The sequence below is a fragment of the Euprymna scolopes genome, chromosome 7 (genome assembly GCF_053919585.1).
Source record: "Euprymna scolopes isolate OS-2025 chromosome 7, ASM5391958v1, whole genome shotgun sequence".
Taxonomy (NCBI): Eukaryota; Metazoa; Mollusca; class Cephalopoda; order Sepiida; family Sepiolidae; genus Euprymna; species Euprymna scolopes.
Genome location: NC_136488.1, coordinates 137,685,133 through 137,709,696, shown reverse-complemented (window position 1 = coordinate 137,709,696; position 24,564 = coordinate 137,685,133). Strand labels below are relative to the sequence as shown.

Below are 24,564 nucleotides of genomic sequence, written 5' to 3'. Positions count from 1 at the left end.
AAGCAAAAACCTTGTGAAAATAACACTGAAGAGGAGAACAACAGCTCAAATAATCAAAATAATACGAATTATTAATCGCCATCTAAAAAAAAAAAAAAAAAAAAAATTTGGAAACATAAAATGAGACCCTTGTGAAACGGGGTTGGGTGGCATATGAGAGATTGCGCACAAGAGATTTATTGACTAATGTCCGACCATTTTATTTCTTGGCGGGGGACTTCATACTCGCTTTTCAATGGCATGTAATTGCACAACTCAATCTGCTGCTGCTGCTGATGATAATAATAATAAAAAGGACCATAAGACAAAAGAGAAAATTGGTTCTAAAAGTACTATAAAACAAAAGCTTCCATTATGCAATTGACCAAAAGACTATATAAATTAACTCATAAGCTAGCAATCAGAACCGTACAATGAAATCCAACACAGCGAACCATTTTGTTATTCGTGTCAACTACGTCTTATTCGTTTTTTTTAATTTTTTTTTAGGTCAATCAATATACAATGTGCTTACCACGTTATTCAAGATTACATTAATATTGGATCATATGGAAATTTTCATAGAGCATTTTTGTTTCCTCGACTGTACCGACATGCAGAAGTTCAAGTGTAATGTAAACAGACATTTTGCTGCTCAGCTCCCTACATAGTATCTCTGCAATGTATGTCTCGGATAGTAGCCCTCTACATCAAAGTGGCATTGTGCCTTGTTTGGGGGGGGTGAAAATGCAATAAATAAATTATACATATGCGGATGTGTGTGCGTGTGTGTGAGGACAACTCAATCTATATACTCAATGAGTTTTTGCTCTACAGACTTGAAATTTAGTATATAGGGTATTCAGACACGTGGAAAACTTTTTAATCGGTTTTAATCCAGAAAAAAGGGCTGATAAGGAGTCAAAATTGAAAAAAAAAAAAACTGGTACTTGTGGGGACATCGAATTTTTTGGCAACTGTTTCACGACTTCGCATGCGCGAATCGTTCACATCACAGCTTCCTTATGTTAAAAATATGTAGGGTTGAAGATTCTGGCAAGCTGGCCTAATGGCTATGGTACTTGACTCACTGTCTTTAGGTTTTGGTTTCGATCTGAGCTTGAGTATTTTTTATTTTTTTATTTTTACCTTCAAACAGTGAATTGTGTAGAAAAAATATACTTGCATGCACATGTCTGTTTCTTTCAGTTTTCTTTTTTTAATTTAAAAAAAAAGGAATTTAACGTTACGTTTAATGCCGGGCTACGCCGGGTACATCTGCAAGTATATCTATATTTTTAGTAAAAAGAAAGATGTTTAACCTTTCTATGTATTCCGTTGTTCCACACACAGAAAAAGGTGTCATAAATTTTGATATGACAAATTGTTTTGTTTTTGTGAGAGTCGGTGACATCGACGAATGAGTCTGCACTCATTAACCCTTTCTATCCTAACCCAATTAAGCAATAATTAGCCAAAAAACGACAGCAGGCAATTTGCAATATTATTTGATAACGTATTATTAGAAGGCCGGAGTATCGGTCGTGTCGTCTTTTAAATTATGTTGCTGGAGCCGGTATATCGATCGCGCAGCGTTAGGGTTAATAGGCGGTTCGATTTGAAGGCACATAGTTCAAAAACAAGTTACTGTAAAAATATGCACGAAAAGATTAAGCTTAAGTTTCCAATTTTAGATGTTTTGGGCACCTACTAGCAGGCTATCCGGCGTTGCCCATTTGTAAGATACTTTATTCATGCAAGTTACGATTATCATATCGAACCTAATACATAGTACTGAGATGAAAACTAAGTATATATATATATATATATATACCGTATATTTCGGCGTATAAGGCGACCGTCAGATAAGACGAGATACAAAATTGGAGAAAATTTTCATATCGGTTGTATAAGACGACGGCTACATCACGAAACTATGTTTGTTTAACCTAGGCTAGAGATTGCAACACGCGGTATCTTATAAAATATTGGGGTTTAAAGATGATTTTTAAAAAACTTAAAGGGTCGTCTTATACGCCGAAATATACGGTATATATATATATATATATATATATATATATATATATATATATATATATATATATATATGCACAGATCATCATATAATTAGAGGTCCTGGATATGACCTTAAACTATATCCAGTGGTGAGGCCCCAGCTTGTGGGCTTTGGGGAGTGTGGAGCCACCCTTTAATTACCATTGCTCCCAGGTCCACTCTGACCCGGAGTGGTAGTACCTGTTAGGGTTCCAACTATGGGTTAAATAGAAACCAACGTGAAAACAACAAATATATTCTATTAGAAAAATTTTTCTTCAAAATCTTTGGATTTGGCATTAAATAACCCGGAAAGGGTTGATAGGCCGTAAAACAAAAACAACCAATCATATAATTAGATCGCTCTGATAGACGTTAAAAAAATATTTAAAAATAAAGGTTTAAATTTCAACAGTATATCTCGCGGTTAATGGTGGCCGAATAGATTTGGTTCTTGCTAACGAAATCTGAAATGGCTTCGTTGTCGGGTTCGAATCGGTCGACCGGTATTAATCGTGACACCCTGCACTGATGATTCCCGAAAGGATGAAAAACTAGTGTGTATATATATATATATATATATATATATATATATATATGTACACACACACAGGGTGTCCACAAAGTCTGGCTACACTATGCAGCCAGACTTTGTGGGCACTGTGTAGATTATGCAGCCAGACTTTGTGGGCACCCTGTATATATGTGTGTGTGTGTGTGTGTGATCAGCTAGAATCGAAACCAAAACGTACACCTCTCTACCCTCCTTTCTTAGCCTCTGAGCCACGCCCATACGCGTAATATATAATTCACATATCCCTTTTTTTTTTTTTTTTTTTTTTAAGATAGAATCGCCCGATCGTTGAAGACAAGATTCAAGCAAGTAAGGACGCCCGCACTATCCAGAGTTTTATGATTATATCGATTAATCAAGATTCCCTGAATTTCCATTTCATTCTTAAGACGCCTTAATCCTTTCATGCAAACTATTGCTTCGCAATAACAAAACAGAAAAAGTTGGCGTCAATTTTAATTTCGAAAGTCAGTTTAACTTTAAGGCATTTTGTTTTCTTATACTCTCGTTCATCACAAACAAGGCAAAACAAACACTTTGACGCAAGGAGGCTACTATTTCGGACCAGGTCTACGCTAGATTAAACAGTATAATGTTGGTTCGCGTTACATTTAAACTTTTGCATGTCAATGCAGTCAGGGAAGCAGAAGACCGGGTGGTAACTCCAAAGTCTAACGGTTAGAGTAGAGGGGTTTCCGGCATCTAGGGATCGCTACAGTAAAGAGGTGGGATTTTGTTGGTTGTTGGGTGAGTCGGTGGGCATTTACGTCGAGGGCGCACAAGTGCTACGAGTTCCCCAGTTAAAAAAACAGATTAGATCAAGTACGTAGAAGTTCTGTAAGGGATTGAACACAATTTAATTACGTAAGAAACCTTTTCATTACATGAAAAATTAGTCTTGCAAAAAAGAAAAACAAAGCACCTTACTTATATACGTTATGAAAATATATGTGGCCATTAAGCTACACAGAATATTCCCCGCGTTTCATTCTCGTTAGAATTCGTCAGGCTTATGCCTAATATATATATATATATATATATATATATATATATATATATATATACACCAGTCATATACAGTGCGTATACAAAATCGATGCGATTCTTTCATCCATGTCTACAATATTTCAAACAGCTGTTCACTATTCCGCGATGCGTCCTACAGCGGCGTTTATGCAGTCTAGTACATAATGCCGAATAAATGCCATTGTGGAACGCATCGTAGAATAGTGGCAAGCTACATATAAAAGCTTATGTAGGCAGAAAAAAACGATAGCTTATGTAAATTAATGAGCCGAATAGATTATCTGTGCTACTAGTATCCACACTAGGCGGGTTGAACCGGTTTCCTCCGTAGGAGGAAGCATCAAGGGAATATTAAATTCACAAGCGATCCCCAGTCGTATGTATATCTCGCTTCCCTTATTTTGTCCTTTAGACCTTATATTTCAGGAGCGATGTTTCTGACAAAGAAGGGAAAACTGCTGTTTTCTATGTCAGAATATATTCTGTCTAACACATCGTTGACAAGTTTTGGGACCTTGAATTAGCATTTCTTTTAGCTCCTGTCTTGTCTGGAGCGATTTCTATAATAAAATAACACGGTTACCGGAGATGACGAAGTTGTTTTTTTTTTTTTTTTTTTTTTTTTTAGTTCTTGCAGAGAAGTATGACGTCCTACATACAGCGCCTGGTATTCCCAAATAGCCATCCATCTGGCACTGGCAAGGCTCAACGTTGCTTAACTTCGGTGATCTAACGAGAACTAGTGTATCAACGTGATTATACCGAATTTAAGCCGTTAATGTTATGATTTGTTCCCTGTTGACTAAAGTATGTCTCTGGCCATGTGCAGTTCTAGGAGATCCACCCTCACAGGCCTTACATTCTTCATTTTAGAAGAGATTAGTTTATTGGCATTCGGCAAAATGATCAGGCCAGCTTTGGTGTTGTAGGAGGTCTTGTTGGTGATGTTCTCATCGTATGATAAAACGAAGTAGTCCAGCGGGTTCAGGTTGGAGGAGAAGGGCGAGACAGTGGGAGAAGGGTACAAAGTCGTAGCACTCCTTCTGAAGCCAAGCCTGGGTTTCTTTGGGCTTGTGGGCCGGCGCCGAGTCCTGCTGCCACACTCAGACCACCTGATTGCATCACAGAATCACCAGTCTTCAGCATATCCAGGTACACTTTGGTGTTGACTTTCAAGCCGACTTCAAAGATGTGAGGTGGCATGATGTGGCTCTCACTTGAAAGCACACCAAAGACCATAACCGTGACCAGAAACTTTGTTTTCATCACTCTGATCACGTCCCTGTTACTCGTAGCAGTCCAGCGATGCATTTTAAGGGTGCTGGCAATGGCCCTATTGTCATAAATTGGATTGGTAGAAAGCAGGAATTGTACAACGGTGCATGTCCGATCTAGCTCGTTGAATATGGTGTACCTTTCAGACGTGATACAAGTCTCCTATCGCTCTTGGGATTATGTACACAACTGTCCAACTAGTAGATGGTTTGCAAAAAAAAAAAAAAAAAAGAAAACCGGTTTTCATCGAACGAAAATGAAATCATGTTTCTTCTGTTAATTTATTTATTGCGGACTATTATTCTCATCTTTCTTAGTTGTTGTTTCACGACGTTTCGGCCAACTATTACTCTGGCCTTCGTCAGGTGGTAACCGCGACGGGATAGGAACTACGAATCTTCCAACTGCATTCTCAGCAATTACTGCCATCCATAGCTGTCGTCTCACCACGTTTTGGTCAAGTAAGCCTCTGGCCGGCTTTGGGTAGGATTGAAACCGCTATCTTCAGACAATTCTCACCTGGAACCGTGGTGAGACGACAACAACTATGGAAGGCAGTAATTGCTGAGAATGCAGTTGGAAGATTCGTAGTTCCTATCCTGTCGTGGTTACCACCTGACGAAGGCCAGAGTAATAGTTGGCCGAAACGTCGTGAAACAACAACTAAGAAAGATTAGGATGATAGTCCGCAATAAAAAAAATTAATAAATAATACTCATCTCAATAATGAATTCCAATTAAATAATGTTTCTTCTAGGGCGACCATTTTATCGTTCCACCCTATTTTTTGGTGGGGCTCAGTTAAGAGTACAAATGATCTTAGATAGATGCTGATTACAAGTTTACCATCGTAACTATAAACATTTGACCCTCATAAATCATTGCTGGTAGAGACGGCAGGAACTTGTTTTATTTATTTTTCAAGACTTCAAAACGTAGCGGATGCTGAAAAGTGTATGATTCATATCTTACAGCATCATTGTCTATCTCTTCAAAAGACGGCATCGTTCAAAGTTACGCTTCGTGTCCATATCTGCATTCAATTACATCATTAACAATTTGATCAATAGAGGAAAAGCCAGATGGTATTCGGCTAAGTAGTTTTAACATTTTGTCGGTTTTTTTTTTCTCATCTAGGAAGTTTAAGGGGAGCTGCTTTTTAATGCATTACACCAATAAATATTCAAGGTCTTTAGACACTTGAGGACGCGGCCCCCCAATACCCTCGTTATCCCTGGGCGTGGGGGAAAGGGCAACATGCGGAGTGTAGTAAAAACGATTTATTACGTACTCAAGCGGGCGGATCTCATTCACCGCATTCAACATTTGCTTAACATCGTTTCTCTCCTATTTCTACATCCACATAAACACTCATACTATCCAATATTCCACGGTGCGTTCCACAGTGGCGTTGATACTGAATTTTTCTCTGATCAATTCCAACACTAACCCGGCGCAAATATAAACAGGGTTTATAATAATAAAAAGTAGATCAATTGCATGCGCGCATATTGCTCCTTACTGGCAATTGATTATTTTTTGCTTTTGCAAAACTAGTTTTTTCACTAGAGGCTGGACTTTCTTCTGGAGAACGCTGATAGGGCTGCTTACGCATTTTTTGAGCCTAGAGTGCACTGACTTCTAAAATCACACATGACCTTGCTTCTAACCTCCTGTCAACGAAATAAATAATATGCTAAATTCTATTTTACTTGGATGATTGATGATGATCACTTATCAAGGCCCGGAGGCCACTAAAGGATAAGGGTCAAGTGTTAGGTAGCAAATAGATAAACAATTGTTTTTGCCTGGAGGTCTGAGTTACATTGTCCGAAAATAAAATTCGTTTTCTTACACTCACTATATATATGTCTGTGTGTGTGTGTGCGTGATGCCTCCGTTCAAAAGACAATGGACACCCCTGCATGGGTAGCTGCGTATGTAATTGTGAGGTAAGGGTTGCGCAATATGCACCACACCTCTCCTGAATCGGCACAACTTGGGTCCAGTGGTAATGAGAGGCCTAGGAGTGACTGGAAACAATGCCGAGATAAGCAGAGAGCAAATATAGCACCTGGAATTCCCAAATGGTCACCCATTTTAGTGCTGAACGAGCTTAACGTTGCTTAACTTCGGTGATGCGACGAAAACTGGTGAATCAACATGATTATACTGTGTATATATTTTTTATATTGCGACTAACTTGTGACACGTGCTCTCTCTCTCTCTCTCATATATATACACACATGAGAGACAGAAGAGAGAGAGAGAGAGAGAGAGAGAGAGAGAGAGAGAGAGAGAGAGCATGTGTCAGAAGTTATTCGCAACATTATATATATATATAAAGTCAATAAAGTACTCGATTGTAGGTTCTAAAAGAGCTAATATAAACGTTTTTTAAGAGGTTTTTACGAATATACCGGCTATGGAAGAACGTGATGTATGTGAGCACCGCTTGAGTTGAATCAGTAATTTGTGCTTGCCACTACCGAGTATTCGCCTACTGAGCAGTTTTAAAAAGTAGATCTCTTCTATGATGCGATTTCTACCTTAGATCCGGGTACGCCCTATATATATATATATATATATACAAAGCTGAATGTATGTGTGTGTGTGTGTGTGTGTGTGCCTGGTCACGAATAGGCTCCTATATGGTTGACTATTTTAAAAACTGATTACATATAATGATAGATGTATCGAGACACAGGAATGGGTATGTTTGATCTGGCAGAACATTGGTTCATTAAAATTGTGGGGTCTGCGTTCGCGCCTGGTCCATAAAGTATGGAAATAAAAAAAATTAAAAATTAAAACCAAAAACCTTTCCAAGTGTTTTTGATATACATGTACATAAGAATACTTTGATAAGTATGTTTTAACTTAAATAGGAATAGTATAATAAAATTGTAAGGTCTGCGTTCGCGGCTGGCCTCCATAGAATGGAAATAGGCACAAACTTTAATAAGGACTTTTCATATCTATCTGCATAAGTATACTTTGATAATTATGTTTCAGTTTGAAGAAATATGGTATAATAAAATTATGGGATGTATTTTATGTTTACTTTCATCATATTTTGCTTTGGTTTTGATACCCCCGAATTCGAAGCTATCTCTTTACAACCCTTCCTTTTCATAACCTATCATACTTTCATAAATCAGAGTCCATTTTCTGTAGGATGTTTTTGAACCCAGTCAACGACGGGTACTTTTGCTAGTATATATATATATATATATATATATATATATATATATATATATATATATATATATAATCATTAATTCTGTTTTTAAGAAACGGATGCAAGATCCGACAATGTGTTGAAGCATAGATTTCTTTAAATGTTTAAACTTTAATACACGTGCACATACTATATACATACGTATATCGTGTCAGTGTGCGTATATTACACTTTAACAAAATAGTAGCAGTAAATATTCCATAAAATTTTAGCTTATATTCCATAAAATTTTAGCTTATATTCCATAAAATTTTAGCTTATATTCTTTTAACATTCGTATCTCATCTGAATCTTTATTCTCTGGAGGCTATAAACACATAAGTATAAAATAAAATAAAAATTGTCCTTTTAGATGTTCAAAACATCTTAAAACGACAAAGAGAATATAATTTTTTTTCAATTAATATTAATTTTTAAAACCTTCAGACACTTAGCCCCTCATGCTTAGACAATCATCACCGCAGAAAATGATAATTGCCTCTTGTAACAAGACTTGGACCCAATCAACAAATTCAACCTTGGCTTTGTAGGCTAGTGTTCCAAGCTACTATCAGTCGCCAGGAGAATTAAGTGAAATTTAACAACTATAAATGCCAAATACGGGCACAGCGCTAGTACAATCAATAGTGTTCAAACGACCGGAAATCATGAACATAGCACAAGGCCAGCCAACAATCTTTTTTCTTTTAATTTCTTAGGCAGTACTAAAGTTTTAAGACTTCTTAAAGGGTAAAACTTGTGGAGAATGCTGTTTTACGGTTGTTTAATCTTTATTTTTATTGTGCCCCCCCAAACGAAAGTAATGGAAAGAATAACATTCAACAGGTGTACTTTTTATGTATGAAAAAACTTTTTTTTTTATAAAAATAAAATTTTATTTACAAAAATGAAATAATTTTTTAACCGAAAAAAGTCAATTTGACATACCTTTTTGGCATGTTTTTACATGAACCCAACTCACCAATCACATTGAAAATGTCGACTTTTGTAGGTTTTCGGGCATGCTTACAACAAATAAACACCTCAGCCTTTCCATATTAAGAACGGCTTTCAGAATAGACACCCTCAACCTTGTCAACATACCAGAAAACCTATAAAAGTTGACATGTTGCATGTGAACGCTTAGTAATGTAAAAATGTACCGAATTTAAAATGGAACGGAATTTAAATTTCCATTCCATTTTTACAACAATCGTAAAACAGAGCATTCTCAGCAAGTTTTACCCGTAAAGGGGCTAATATATATATATATATATATATATATATATATATATATATATATATATTACTAGACTACCCGTGACCCGTTGGGTCAGTATGTTATATTAGCTATTGAATTCATGGATGAGCGTGACACTTGTGACGTAAAGAAAAGTTTTTTTTGACATAACAGAAACATTTCTATGAAAGTATATTAAAATGAAAAAAGAATATAGATAGATTTCTATTCGGTTTATTATAATTGATTATTTTTGAAAAAAAAATTTACAGTAACTGAATTATAAGTGGTTGGCCATACTTATAGGTAAATGTGCACTGAACAAATACTATAATACTTATCATAGTTGAATTCAAATTTTGATATATCTGCTTTTTTTTTTTTTTTACATAGTTCATTTCTGTATTACGTTTAAGTTATTTTAAACCCCACTCTTCTCATGTTAAATAATAATTTCGAAATAACGTTAATATTTCAGTGTGCAGGCATGCGCAACCGGATGTCGTAAACCGGAAAGTGGGTTACATACATCGTTACAAGGTCATTTGAGTTTTATAATCATATAGATATATATATAATTTTTTTCCCCTCAGAGATTACCTGTCAAGGGCAAACCCAAGGGGGGGTCCATGAGAATTAGGAAACAAGAGTGGGGACAGGGGATGTTGAAAATAGCGCAATTAAAGAAATATATTTTATAAAGAATAAGACTTTAAATTTAAAGTCATAGCGAGTTCTTATTTATACAAACTTTATTGGCTACATATATGCATACATATTTCAATTGCGTCTATATTATACAAATATAAAAAAAAAACGACTAATATTATATTTTCCGGTAACACTTCAAGTTATAAAACACATAAAACTAAGGAGGCTGCCAAAAGCACTTCCGCGGTCTCTGAACCGCCCCCATTCGGCTTCAATCCCAGGTAGACAGCGTCGATTATGAGTGCGCGCGCATAACACCGATATCAAAACACCTTACTAACCTCTGACGAATAAATGCCATTAGCCATGGGTTCCCCATCCCGCGAACACTTCGTTCGTTAACATAGACTACCAGTAAACCACGCGAAACAACACAGACATTTGTTAGTCTTTCGTTTTCTTAACCGTCGGTTATTGTTTGTCTTAGAATATCTATATAAATCAAACAGTAGAAAGTATGTTAGAAGGAAAAAGAGGCAGAAGAAAGCCAAGGAGAAGGCGGAGAGAAAATGTTTTTGATTGGACATCTCTCAACAGTTGGGCGTCCATCAACCAACTTGCCTTGGATCGGAAGGAATGGCGAAAAATAGGTCACTTGGATTCGCAATCCGCACCAAGCGGAAGACGCGACTCATGATGAGATGTATGCATGTGTGTGTGTGTGCGCGCCTGTGTGAGTGAAACTATTTAACCGATAAACTCTTAAACTACTGGTCACATAATACCGAAATTAACAGGAAACAGTAATAATAAACCAAAGATGGTTCATAACGAGTAAAAAATCTTTGGATGGATGAATTAACATGTACAGAAATATATTGGCAGGTTGAAGTGCAAAAAAAAAAAAAAATGTTCATTGCAGCTAGCCGACAAATTTCTGTTACTTTCGCGCATGCGTAAATTCAATCATAGCTAGAAGACATTTAATTTTAAATCTTGTCTATCTGTCAATAGCTCAAACGGTACGGAACGCGTCTGAAACGCTAAATATTTCGGTTTCGACTCTAGCTGATGGCACACAAGTCATTTTTAAAAACTTTTGAAATCACTACTATATATTAGGTACAATATAATATTCAATATAAAATCGGCATAAATTAAAATATATTTAAGTTTATTATACGAGCCAGCAAGGCCGCCCCGTCGCTAATCCTCATATATATATATATATATATATATATATATATATATATATATATATATATATATATATATATATATATATCTGATACCAGGAGCTGACCCACGTACGCCTGCCTAAGTCGCAGAATAGGAACTTTATTTTGTGAATCGCAAGTAGTCTCCATAAACATTCATCCCTACGCACCAAATACAAGGCCGACATTTAAGTTTTTAGTTGTAATGCATTTTAGGTTTGGAGGGCTTTTTTTTTTTTTTTTTTTTTTCGGAATAATTCCTAGGAGAGACAATTCAAAATGTTTCGGGTAAACTTACTGATAAATGCAAAACGAATGACAAAATAAAACATTATCTGAACAGATATTAAATTAAAATATTGTTTTTAGGTTTTATAAAAGAAATATTTCGAAATAAATTACAAGCATTTTTATGAAATTGTACGATTTAAAATAATAAAAAAAGACTTGAAAATGGATGATTTTTTTTAAAACGAACCTTTTTAATGAATCGTCTCTATAAGAATTAAAAATTCTGAAATAAATTAGAGTGGTCATTTTATTAAAATGTATAACTTAAAAAACAAAAAGCAAAAAAAAAAAAAATTTTTTTTTTAAAGTTTAGTGATAAATCAAAATAATCATTAAAAGTTATATTTAAGAACTCCTTTAATTGTCTCCCATTAGTATTCAAAATATTATCAGCCAAACCTAAACTGCACAAGTGCCAAGTTCTTTAAATGCTCTTATTAAAATCTATTATAAACGATTCTTTAAACACAAATTGCTTTTATTATATCCATAGCTTGAAGGAAACCGCAGTTTCGTAATCATGCTTGGTAGGGAAGAGTCTCTTTGCTGCTTCGGTTGCTTGGAGTCTTGGATAGAAAACGACCAGTTAATAACCCGTTCTTAAACAGCCCGGCAGGTGCGGGATAAGGAACTAGCCCCGTATCTGTCGAGCTGAGGTATGTCTGGGTATCACCCAGGAGGTCCACCTTCCCAGGCCTTGCCACCCAGCTTTCGAGGGGGAGTAAATTTGTTGCTTACTGCCTAAGGCGCTCCGACCGGGGTATGCCGACGGAGGTTCCCAGGCAATTTTTGCTAGGCAAGAGTGCTCCTCCTTTAGGGAAGCTTGTTTGACATCCGCACTTTCCTGACCTTGTGTCACGTAATGCAGCATTCAAATAACTACCAAACGCGCCAAATATAAGTTCGATAGTAGCTTTGTTGTTTCTAGGAGATTTACCTTTCCAGGCTTTGCCTTCTCCCTTTGAGAAAGAGAGGGGGGTTAAATTATTGGTAATCACCTCTACCGGGCAATCCAGGAATTTTTTTGTAAGCCAGAATGTGCTTATACTAGCTCGCAAGCTTTCCCAAAACTACAGCCGATCTTATATCTAACATTACTGATAAACGGTAAATAAACAGATGCGAATATAAAGGACATGCCGTTATTGTGAAGGTATGATTGTTTTACGGCAAATTAACCCATTAAAAATTTTTAATGCTCTCATTTAATACCTACTGTAAACAATAACTTAAAAAGAAGGTTTTGCTATTATAACCACCGCTTGAAGGAAACCGCAGTTTCATACATTTCCAAACACAAATAACCTCAACAAATCTGTTTAAACTCCCATAGTCAGTATCGATATCCATTAGCCATAAAATAACATGGACTCCAGATTAATCTATATTATTTTCTTATTGGTGATTGTTCACTGGCAACAACAAGTGATGTTCCTTATAATCTGAGTGACAGCAGGTTTAACATTTTCAGCACTCTCCATCTCTTTCGATAACCGTGGCAAATCACTTTGCATTAGCGCAAGAACCAGTTACTATTGGTTTATCACCGATAACGACTGCTGGCTTTCGTTGGAATTTGAGTGTTACCCCTATCTCCGATTTCAGTACTATACACAGTTATGGTGGAGGTCTGGATGGTGCTATTCCTTCCCAGTCTTTCCAATCTCCTTGATCCCTTACGATCATTTACTTATAGAAATCTGTCATATCAAAGCAGAGTTAACCAGCGTTCTTTATTCCCTAAGACTTTCTTTCCGTATATTTAATCACACGAAATACATACTAAAATATTCCTCAGTTTTAGGAATGAGCTATGTTTGAACACATTTGCATTTTAAGTGTTCTAATTAGTCGTGACAATTGCGGAGAGTTATACATACGAGTAAAATGATTCATAATAAAAAATCGGTTCCAAAAGAAAGAACAAACACAATCATTTGTTTTTCCTTTTGAAACCTATTTTTAATTATAAATTATTAATAATTTTACTCAATAATAAAATAGCTCTAGGATATCCATGCCTATCGAGCTTATTATATATCTATATTACAACGAGTACTGTTTTTTTTTATTGTATTAATGCATTTACTAATACATTAAAATAAACTCCGCTTTTTAGAATGTTTTTTCTAATTTCCTTATATATATATATATATATATATATATATATATATATATAAAATTCTCTTTGTTTCATATTTAGAAGTAAAAGAAATGCGATATTTTATAGCAACTGATAAATCAGCTGTGTTTTCTAATGCAATCGAACGCATCTGTAGAAAAAAGTCATTAAATAGGTCACATCTTTAAAAACATTCTCTCTGAAAAAGGTGTTTTACACCGAAGTGTCAACCAAAAAAAAAAAAAAAAAGAAAAGAAAATCATTTAAAATATTTTATTACATCATTTGGTTTTCTAAAAATTTCAAATAAACCGTATGAAATAATGTTCTCAACGATATGACCTATTTAAAATTCGCGCCGCCGCGTAAACACGCATCTATTACAGACTAAAGAAAACAAAAGCGTCAATAACACCGGATGTATTCTTTTCTCTCTATATAAGGGGCTGACCCTTCGGGAGTTAATACCATCAACGAAATGCAAAGGAAAACGAAGGTCTCCGGAAAAAAAATGACTTTAATCGTTTAATAAAATATATTATAATGATTTTCTAAAATTTCGGTAAAAATGTTATTACGTATTTCAATTTTTTTTAAATCAAGATTATTTATATTATTCTCAATGTTTCGGTCGATGTAACCTCCGACTCTCTTCAAGTGTATCTTGTCGCACTTAAGAAATTCGAACGGAACGCTTTATTTAATCTACGGGGGTAGCGTGTTCTCATTTCATCAACCATGACCTGGTAGAAGTAATACGTGGTAGACTAAATAATTCACAATAGTCAGTCGACACCCGATATTCGTACTGGGCTGGTCACTAAAATGTGGTGTCTTCACAGATGCAGCACTCAAATTAATTGTCCTCAGTCAATGGAGGGGGAAACCCTTCTATACTAAGGCAATTTTATTTTTGTAGAATCCCCTTTTGAGGGGAGCTGGTTAGCTCCCACATTAAACCGACCTTGTGTCACATTTTGTTTCGTGGGAAACAAATAAATAACTAGTATTTTCGAGTGTTGCCTGCACTGAGATTTGGACCTTCAGAAAAATGGAACTTTACAACTGAATTTTACCAAATAATCTATCCACTGAGCCATGTATCCTTACGGAAGGTTATCGTTTAATTTGCAGACGCATTTTCAATTCATGAATAATAATTCTAATAAAATACTTCAATAAATTTCCAGTTTTTAATCCCGACGCATTAATCTAAGGATAAAAATAAAATTCTACCTTTTTTATTTGGTGGCAAAAAAAAAACAAAACAAAAACTAAAAAACTAAAGAGAAAACAAACATAACGACAAAAATACAAACAAAATAAACAAGTGAAGCATGCATGATACCCCGTGAGTTCACAGTGAACGAGGCATAAAAAATGACTAAGTACAGCACCCCCCCACTTATCCCTCCCCCAATCTCCAATTGACGTCAAATCCTGGTGTAAATGAACAAACGGCGCAGTTTTAAGCCTTAACATATATAAATTCGAGTTCTGCACCATGCAAAAAAAAAAAAAAGAAAAAAAAAAAAAGAAATGACTAAGTCCATCATTTGCTCCCCCCCCATTTAGCCCCAAAAGTCCCCAAACATATTTAAATTTGAATTCAGCACCATGCAAAACTGCTAAATAGAAATACACAGAAAATTTTAGACAAATATGGTAAAATAGTCCCAGAAATCGAGTGTTTTTTTATTAGCCCTAAAAGACTCCCTAGAGTTATCGCGAAGTATAGACAAACAAAATTATATAGAAATTAGTTACAACTTTTCAGAAAGTTTTATAAAAATCAAAGGCATAGTTTTTTTTTTATAAGCACAAAAGTGTCGATTTTAGCCATTTTTAACCCGAAAGGCAACCCTGGGGGTGGGGGTGGGGGGGACAACCGGAGTTTTCTCGGGAAATCTGTTCAGTTACTTTTTTTTTTTTTTACTCATATCATGTTTAATGTTTGTGTAAAATTTCAACAAATTCCACGGCGTAGCTATTGAGAAAAGTGCGGACAGACGAACACGCGAGAATGAATTTACAGGTTCACTCCCTTTTGTCGTGGGACAAAAAAAAGGTAGCAAAAGTGGAGGGGGGGATCATTTCTCCTATATGAATTCACTGTAGAATGATCACCCATTTCATAAACGGTGCACCCTGAATATCAGCCACGCTTTTATAACTGCTGCAGATATTTTCCCAGATTTTTTTTTTTTGAGAAAAAAAAAAAAAAAAAAAAAAAAAATAGGGGGATTCTCATTTTTATAACTAACCGAATTTGCCATAATAATTAACTTTATTCATCCCATTCAAGCACTATCAATCTCTTCATAGTATTCTTTATCGTTCAACTTACAATCTATCCATCTCATTGATTCTTATGCTCGAGTAAATATGGCCTTTATAAATTTTAATTCGTTAATTGTGGTTATTCATTCCCTAATACTGTCGCAGCTAAAGAACTTCCCATCTGTGGAAGACATTATCATGGGACCACTTCCATGCGGATTACAACATCCGCATCTTTATATCCAATGTAAACAAGTACTTGTCATAAACAGTCTTCGTAAGTGATCAATTCTTGCCTATTTCATTCATCATTTTCAATCCTTCCATAATATTCTTCATCGTTCAACTGGCAATCTATTCATCGCTTTAATCTTTATCCTCAAGCGGTTTGTGACCGTAACAAGTAATGACTAATTAGTAAAAAAAAAAAAAAAAAAAAAAAAAAAAAAATGCCCCAGTCAAGAAGGACTTCTTTTGACCAAGGATGGGACAAAACTACCCTTTGAATTATTTATTCACAAATAGAAATATTTTTTTATAACTATTTTAAGGCACAATGCCAAAATCACGTTGACACACCAGTTTCCGCCACATCACAAAAGTTAAGTGACGTTGAGCCCGGTCAGTACTAAAATGGGTGACGATTTGAAAATTCCGGGTGGTGCATGTGCTCTCCGCTTATCTCGGCATTGTTTCTAGTCAATCTTGGATCTCTCCTTGCCACTGGACCCAAGCAGTACCGATTCAGGAGATGTGTGGTTGGGATTGCTCAACCCTTGCCTCACGCACATCTACCCTTACATCGAAGACACAAGACCATCAAAAGTGAAAAGTGCCAGATAATACGCCATAATCACGTTGACACACCGATTATCGTTAAATCACCGAATTTAAGCAACGTTGAGCTTGGTAAGTATCAGATGGGTGATTAATTCGGGAATACCAGACACTGTATGTAGGAAGACTTCGACATTTCCCCGCAAGAGTTGCAAAAACCTAACGTCGTCAACTCGCCTAACGGGGATATACATCCGACTGGGGGCTTGTGAATTTCATGCTCCCATAGAACTTTCTCCTTTGGAGGAAGCCGGTTAAACCCGCATAGGGCTTGTGCTGTTTCCATATTCCAATACCGAAAGTAACGTGTCTAAAAAAAGGCGTCTCCCGTATAATAAGGAATCGAGGAGTTGCGCAATCCTTCATTCGGCAAGAGTTACGTAACCGCATTTTTCTTGGCTCGACGTTGGTTACGTCCTGTAGCAGAGAAAACTCAAAGACGACTGCAGTTATTTTGGCCTTTTCCTTCGCATAAACTAGATTTTCTAGTCTACCCTATTATTTGACCGTGGTTAAAAATGTGGGGTGGGGTGGGAAGAATCACCATATTGAAAGTTAAAAGAGATATAAATGGAATGCGAAAACAGGTTCATTCAGAAGAGAATCCTCATTTCTTGCTTCCAGATAACGGAATCGTCTCACATTGAGGCGAGCTATTTATAGCTTTGACAAGGAAGGAAGGAAGGAAGGAAAGAGAGAGAGAGAGAGAGAGAGAGAGAGAGAGAGGGAGGGAGAGAGAGAGAGGGAGGGAGGGAGAGACTGCTGTTTTTTAGAAACAGTATTAGCAGTAGTACTGAACTGCACTTATTCTCGCTTTCTGCCTTCTGGCACGTGGAACCTTTGGAACAAGCATCAAACATTAGAACCAACAGTATTCGGCGCACGAGTACTTATGCCAAAATACGGACCATGCTATTTATTTATTTATATATTTTTTTTAGATAGGAATTTCAGGTTAAATTCATTTTTTCTTTTTTACAGTATCTTTTGTTTATTAAATTGTTAGGTGAGAGTACCGAATAGTTACAAAAAACGCACCCCCTCCCGATGTTAAGAATGGGTTTCTAAATATTAACGATATCATTCCAGCATGATCTGTACACAAGTATCAACGCACATTTACGACATGTTCCTTTCAAACTCGAACATTTGTTATTTAATCTTGGTTAACGTACAGAATAGTTAACACTTGAGAACCCCCCCCTCCAAAGAAATAAAAGAATAAAATTAAGGAAACACATAATTTATATAAAATGCATTAAAATGAAATTCTCTATTAAACCAGTCTGTTTTTAACGAGTGGAAACGATTTATTACTTTTTTTTAACGGTAAAAGTATAAGCACCCCCAAATCTTTGCCTATAATCGGTGACGTAATCATTTTGTGTGTAAATTTGACGGACATGATTAAAAAAACAAACAAATACTCTAAAGTCTAGGTACGTGCAAAATGAATAGCCGATGCTCAAAATATAAACATTTTGATCCCTCCCCTTAAAAATTCACCAAAAATCAGATAATTAACAAAATTTAATGATCACGGAATATAATAAATTTTTTTATTTAAATCTTAGTGGAAATGTATTTTGTTAAAAAAAAAAAATAAAATAAAATAAAAAAAAAAAGACTATTTTTGCTTCTTTTATGAAAATAAAGGTCCGTAAATACAACAATAAAAAAAGAGAAAAATTTTACAGAAACATTACGAAAAAAGCTCCTAAAGTCCGTATTAATGAATTGGATATAACTAATAAAAAAATTATTTCTCGAACTACCGATATTATGATTGAATTAAGCATTGTTTATTAAATATTTTCACACACAAAAACATTATAATCGCAAAAAATATTTCTACTTTTTTTTTTTTTTAGATTACAGGTTTCGCATAATTTTTTATATGTAAGATTCTAATATTTTCCTTGTTTGAATGAATGTGAAACTTTCAGCGTAACAATTTTTATATAATCTTGAAAAAATTTTTTTTTTCATTTAAAAGCAGGAATATAGAAAAATAATTAAATTAAAAGATGGTAAAAATTACACAAACGTTCACGATAGTAATGTACGGAAGCACAGCTGGGGGAAAAACAGCACTCTCTACCTAACGTCATTTTCAGACAGCCTTTTGACTTTCTGGGCTTTCGTAGAATCCACACTTTGACGATTTTTTGTTTGTTGTGATTGCGCGAAGCCAGAATCACTTGCTTTTTGGGGCTAATTAAACTATTATTGTGCACAATCAAGGTTTTTATTTATTTATTTAATTCAACATCTTAGGACTTTACTAATTATCTTTGAAATAGACCCAGAAAACTAATATTTATCTTTCAAAGGTTTTTTTTTACAATGAATTTATATTTAACCTCAAAATTTAGCTGAATTTGTCAGCTTCCAAATGTCGCCGTGAAAATATTTTTGATTATTGCTTTTTTTAAAAAAAATTTTTGTTATTCACGTGTACAAATATTTTTTCCCCCCTTTTGGAAATTTATTTGGGCTTTACTCTTTTCAAATTTATTTGGGCTTTACTCTTTTCAAATTTATTTGGGCTTTACTCTTTTCAAATGCAAATCAAAAACGTAGTCGGAAACCTACAAAAAAAAAAAAAAAAAAAAAAATGATAACCCGGCTTTCTGTTCACTTCATTCCCCCCCCCCCGCCATTTTTATCCATACCTATAAAGTCGTACAATAACACAAAATGAAGATTATCTGAACGTAATTGAATACATGTTCAGATGATATTTTATCATTTGTATTATTGCATTAATTTAGTGCATTTGCTTTGTTTTTAACTAAAAGTTACGTGAAACTGACATTTTCGGATAAGGTCTTTTGGAATCATCTCCCACCCAAAGGAGTTATTTTGCGTTTAACTTGGTCTGCCAATTCATCTTATTTCAGCATTACGAGGAGGGGGAGGCACATGCCACACAGCGATCAATTTACTGAGGAAAACATTCGATGAACGAATGTTTTCACGAGTTCGTGCGATTTAACCTGATTAGATTATTTTCTTTGCGGATATGTAAAGTCTCACGCCTATGCTGATAAACCAGACACAATAGACTACTTGAAGACAATATTCGACTTGTTATTGACGAAATGCAGTTTAATCTAATGTACAGAGTTTGTGAAAATTGGATCTGTAGATTATGCAAAATAAGCGTGAAACATACCCGAAATTGTGTTTAATTATAAATGCCAGGAATTAATCTTGCGAATAAACTACACATTTGTATAATAAACTATTTTTGTGATTTATTTTAATTTAAAGTTCGCCGCATCGAAAAACAAAACAAACAAACTATACGTTTGCCTATTATATATATATATATATATATATATATATATAATGATTGACTCTTCCGTCGATTTTGACGTATGAGTTTCCGCCACAACAATCAAGTTGTTCGGAAATCCACACAGATGATTTGCTTTATAGTGGTGAAGGCTTTGTGTAGAACCAACCACAACTTTTGGTATTACTGCTAACCTTTGTCGGTGCAGATAAAGAACACAGGACAGAATACACAGTAGACTGCAGGGTTTTACACCAGAGTTACCTTCTCTTAGAAGCATGTCTTAACGAAGACGAGGTGCATCTCTTCCAGTGATTTAATGCGACTCGGCGCGCTACATATAACGCCTAGCCTTCTCAAATGGTTACCCATCTGGTACTGGTGGCCAAGCTCAACGTTGCTTAACTTCGGTGATCTGGCGAGAACTGGTGTGTCAACGTGATTGTGTCGCATATATATATGCGTATATCCGTTTTGTGTTTATTATATTTCCACACAGTATATTTATTATGTTCTGTTTTTTTTTTTTTTTTTTTTTTTTTTTACTTCAGTAAAATTTTACTTACTTTCCAACTTATTCACCTTTAAAATAACGACTTTTATTGGTGTTCGGTCGACAACAATGGCCACCACCTATAACGTAAGGAATTACACTGCTTAATATCCGGAAAACTTTGCGGAAAATTTAAATACGATATTCGTTTTCAGCATGCTTTCACCTTTCGGTTTTCGAGTAAGTAAAAATTTACTTTTACTTATGATTAAGAATTAAATGAGGGAGTTGTCCGCCGGAGAGTACGTTATACTAACATTTGTAAATATATCTTTATTTGAAAATCAAGTACTAATCATTCATAACGTTATTAGGCATTTTACAGTGCAGACAAAATGAAAGTTTAAAAAAAAAATAAATAAATGTTACCAAAGACAACACTAGTTACTTTACTTAACTGGATAAGTTTTCGGTATGTAACTTATTTTAAAGCGTTTATTTAGTTTAAAAACACAAGTAGTGTTGAGTGTTACGTCAGAACGAGGAAAAATGGCGGACACAAGACTGCCATGCTGGAAGTCTCGATGATCTCAAAAATTAAACAATATTGGTAGAAACCCACCCAATAAATGTCACGGTGACATTTTATATATTGTTTCTCTTAACCAGGTAGAGGTTTTTTTTTTTTTTTTTTTTTTTTTTTAGGGTTGTTTTATTAGTGAAAATGTGTTTTTTTTTTTTTTTTTTTTCAAGTTTATTTATATTTGCCATTTTTTTTTTTTTTTTCTCCTTTTGTCGTCTATGCTACAAAACGCCAATATTATTTAGAAAACCGTCACGGAAAGAGGGTTACAAAAAAAAAAGAAACAAAAAAAAAAAAAACAACAAAAAACTGCTCAGTACTTTCACCTAACAATTAAATATTACAAATGATACCCTGAAAAAAAAAAAAAAAAAAACACGGTCTGTATTCTGCATAAGTATCGAAAATTCTTAAACGTTTTTTTTTCTCGAAAAGAACGCGTGAATCCAAACGCGTTTTGAAAAAAAAAAAAAAAAAAATTTCTACAAATCGAAAAACTAAACGAACTGTACAAGAGTTTCGACATATTGAATAATACTATTAAAAGACACGAGGGATAGAATTTATCTAGAATCGAAGATTTATTACGTCAGAAGGCACTAGTCCATTTACATATGCTTCGAAACATTCTTAGATCATCAACGTTTTATACAAGACATTCTAAGATTCGTCGAAATAATAAAGTAGTTAAAAAAAAAAAAATGGCTAGCATATCTTCGCGTTCACAAGTAAAATCATTCACCAATTCTTGGTTCATAAAAGAAGAAAAAAAAAAAAAAGAATGAAATGCAAGTAGTCGAATCATTAGTTTCCTACAATAATTAATCCATCTTTTATGATTTTTTTTTTTTTTGATAACGGACCCGATGGAAGAATGTCGGAAAATTGTAATCGTTAGTTCGCAAACTCGCATCAAGTCGATGAATAAGAGGAGGGGAGAATGGATATTTCTGGGTATTCGCTTGAATACGTACAAATTTTTCTGGGTGGGTGGGTGGGTAGATAATATATTTATATAGGTAGGGGTCTGAGGAGCTTGTTAAAATTGCTAAAACTTGTATATGAATATTGGTAGACGAATACGACACACCCTTTCCGACTCCAATGTTTTTTTTTTTTATTCCATATTATTTAAAAAAAAAAAAAAAAAAAAAAAAAAAAAAAAGCGTACGTTTATCGATAAAATAAATAAAAGAAATAACTGTACTTCTTTAGAATTTGAACCGATGCGTTTTTTTTTTTTTTTTTTTTCTAACCCTATTCTAACCTAACATTTAGTTCGGCAAAAGTCAGTTTGGGTTAAACTTACAGAATAAACTGAACCCCCGACTAAAACTTTAAATAATTGGAAAGTTGATCATCATTGATCGTCGGTATTTAGTTCTCTCCCACGACAAGAACTGTGACACCAGTCTCAGAAAGTGGGATCGATAAGGGGCACTCTGACCTGCAAAAAGTACCTGGGCAGCCCCGTCGGCATTCCCCGATTAGCCTGAAATTAACCCCCTTCTCAAAGAGAGAAGTTAAAGCCTGGGAGGTTGGACCTCCTAGAACTTCACAAGAACAGCATTCACCGTTATCAATAGGGACCAGGTAATTACAAGAACGGTCTAAATCTCTTGATTTTTTTTGTGGGGGTGGAGAGGATAAAAGCCCCTTGGATTGTAATGCGAAGATTTAAAATAATTTTTTTTATACATTACAAACATTTTGCGACAAGTTTCGCCTCAACGTAACTTCAATGGTTATTTATGTTAACTTTTTAGATAGGATTTTCTAGTTGGTATGTATGCAGAGAAGGTACCGTACTATTTTCAAGTTAAAGTTTTACGGCATTTTAATTTATTAAGGCGAAAATAAAAATAGTTAACAAAGCCCATTCCTTTTCCATGTTAAGAATGGCTTTCTAAATGACGTTATTTCAGTAAAGTAGGTAAATTGCACAAGTACCGGATTTCTTTAATACCAACTCTGCCTATCCGACGTCGCCAGAAATTTTTGTACTTGAATTCAACAGGCTACTGTTCTCACAGTGTGTCATTTTCACAACGTTTCGGTCGATGTAACCTCCGACCTTCTTCAGGTGTATCTTGTCAAACTCTAGAATTTGGACGGTATTTTGAACGGAACCCTTTATTTACTTTGCAGGGGTAGCATGCTCTCGTTCTGTCAGCCGTGACTGGACAGAGGTCCTAAGTAATTGGAAATTGTATTTTTCGGCCGCCCACACTGAGGATTGAACCTTCAAGAGAAGATCAATTTTACAATTGATTTTTCCAAGTACTCTAACCATTGCTCCACGAGTCCTTGCGGACCCCGAGAGTATGTTACTCTCGTAAAGTAAATAAAGGGTTCCGATCGAAATTCCAAAGTTCGACAATATACACCTGAAGAAGGCCGGAGATTATATCGACCGAAACGTTGCGAAAATGACACTCAAATGAGAACAGTAGTTCGATGAATCCAAATAATACTAATACCCAATCCTCATCTTAAATTCAGAAACGGAGTCTTTTCAGTTTTAATATTTGAAGTACTTGTGCAGTTTATGGACCATGCTGAAATAATGGTATTTAGGAAGCCATTCTTATCATGGGAAGTGGGGGGGGACTTTTAACGATTTGGCACTTTCACCGAATAATTTAATAAACAAAAGATACAATTGTCTCAAGATGCGGATGCTGTAATCTGTGAAACGCCAAACGGTTAGACGTAAATAGCTTCTTAATCTGTGAGAAGTTAAGAATGTTAAAGTCAGAAATTACTTTCAATTAAACAGTTTAAATGCTCCCGAATTCCTTTGGATACTTATGCAAAATACGGATCGAACAAAACACAGGTTCGAAAAAGTTGTAAAAAAAAAATAATAAAATAAAATAAATAAATGTTATCAAAAGCAAGATAAGTTACTTTTCTACCTAACTGGATATATTTTTTAGTGTTTTCATTTAATGTAACGTGTTTATTCGGCTCGAAAAACGCACAGTGTTTGCCGATGTATTTGTAAAATGCAAATGGCGACGGACTGTGTTGAATACGTAAGTTTGGGAAAATGAGTTAAAACTAAAAACCTATACAAAATACTGTTAGAAATCCACTCAATATATGTTACTGTAACATAGATATTCGGTGGGTTTCTAACAGTATTTTGTATAGGTTTTTTAGTTTTAACTCATTTTCCCAAACTTATTCAACACAGAGTCGTTCGCTATTTTACAAATACATCGGTAAACACTGCATGTTTTTCGAGCCGAATAAACACGTTACATTAAATAAAACGCTAAAAAGTTATTCAGTTATGTAGAAAAATAACTTATCTTGCCTTTGGTAACATTTATTCGTTATTTGTTTTTTGACAACGTTTTCGAATCTGTGTATAGTAATACAAACCCCACATTTTTTTAAAGATAGGATTCTGTA

General features: G+C 34.9%; 1 protein-coding gene and 1 long non-coding RNA gene across 8 annotated transcripts in view; one reads left to right on the top strand and one right to left on the bottom strand.

The window, feature by feature from the left end:
- The window catches only part of LOC145279992 (neo-calmodulin-like), a 500,860-nt gene that overhangs the window by 125,826 nt on the left and 350,470 nt on the right, over positions 1–24,564 (bottom strand). The gene's annotated exons all lie outside the window — the stretch shown is intronic.
- The window catches only part of LOC145279994 (uncharacterized), a 68,595-nt gene continuing 64,170 nt past the window's right edge, over positions 20,140–24,564 (top strand). The window contains exon 1 of the long non-coding RNA XR_013868516.1: positions 20,140–20,801. This is a non-coding gene — a long non-coding RNA (uncharacterized LOC145279994). The remainder of the gene's footprint in view (positions 20,802–24,564) is intronic.